We start from the raw sequence: 1,664 nt of genomic DNA, 5'->3' as shown, positions 1-1,664 counted from the left end.
CGGCTTTATTCCTGATTATTTTTCTAACTTCTTAACCCGTTCTTTTTCAGTGTCTCTATCCTTAACTTCCATAATATTAACTATCTGAAATACTTTACAGGGATGATGTAAGATAAACTGTTATACTTGTTTTAGACAATGCTGTTTTGGCTTAGCCAGAATATCTTCTTCTTCAGCACCTATTTTTTGCCATTGGGCCTCGCACCTTTACTGTGAGATACTGTTGTGGTGACATTTGTCAAGAAACATGCTCTACCCATTTTGAGTAAGTTTCTTGTGTTCCTGGAATTATAAACTTGAACTGAAACACAAAGACCAAAACTGATAGGCATTCTTTTATTACCAGAGAAGCGTTTGAAGAGAAGCTATTATTCGTTCCTGTTATCTGGATCCCTAGAACTACTCTTGTTTCTTCCCTTTGTATGATCCAGTTCTGTGACTCACTGTTTCTGTTCACTATATCATATTCTTCCAATAAACTCCTGTGTGTGTGTGTGTGTGTGTGTGTGTGTGTGTGTGTGTGTGTACGCACATACACATGTGTGTTTACTTTTTGATTCAGTTAGGCAAAGTTGCTGCTGCTTGCAATTATAGTCCCTAACTGGGTATAGTGTTTCAAAAGATAGACTGTATGTTGGTTGGAAAGCTGTGGCCCCAAAAAGTTGTTTGGATTTGGCCTTGCAAAAAGTCACTGAGCTGGTCAGACTTGAGTTTTTGCTGAAAATAGAAGTGATTTGGGCTTGATTTCAGAAGTTCATTCTAGTGTTAATACAACTGAAAATGTTTCTGAGATAAAATAGAACATCAAATATGAAAGCCCTTTATGTAAGTTAAAAGTATTTACATACATTAGGCACCCTACCAGGTCCAGAACAATGATTAAAATATTTTCTTGTACTATGTTGTTAGATCAACACAGCAGAGGAAATGGCTCAAAACATAGGGCATGGTTGTATGAGATTACCTGAGGAAAATGGCTAACGTTTTACTCTTGAGGGGAAAAGAAGCATCAGGAAACATTATTGACAGTAGCACATAAAACTTTTCTGCTTCTGATAATTTTTTTTCTTTTATTAGCTTCCTACCTAAGCTATAAAAGAGTAGTAAGGACAACTACTTGGTTGTCAATTCACAGCAAGTACAAAGACAGGAAGCCCTCCCTGAGCTGTCCATAATATGTGCCTCCCAAATACGCAACCGCATCAAATTGTCGATAAAAAGCATCATTAACCTAGCCTGTTATCAATCTAGGACTTGACTGTTATCAATATCTATGATGGGAGAAGAAATTGTTCTCTTTTAGGCAGCAAATTGTTACTTACAGATTTCAAATGAGACTCATTTATAAATTTACTTCACTAGTTTATTCCAGCATTGTTTCACAAATAAATTGTTCCAGAAAGGGAGGTGAGATGGGGAAGAACAATTATTCATATGGCCTTTTACTAAGATGCATTTCTAAAAATGCATTTTAAAGGTTCTTAAAAGGGAAGTATCTTAAAATTAGAGTAGTATTTGTTTTTTACTAAAACTATTATTAATGGCATATCTAATAGCCAACTATGCTTAGCACCATGAAATTTGGAACAGAAATATATACATAGATAGAGAAAGATATAACCATAAAGCTAGAAAATATGTGTAATACACCAATATACATCAGA

The sequence above is a fragment of the Carlito syrichta genome, unplaced genomic scaffold (assembly GCF_000164805.1).
Source record: "Carlito syrichta isolate Samal-C Ts95f unplaced genomic scaffold, Tarsius_syrichta-2.0.1 Scaffold73650, whole genome shotgun sequence".
Lineage (NCBI taxonomy): Eukaryota > Metazoa > Chordata > Mammalia > Primates > Tarsiidae > Carlito > Carlito syrichta.
This window is presented reverse-complemented; position numbering follows the sequence as displayed.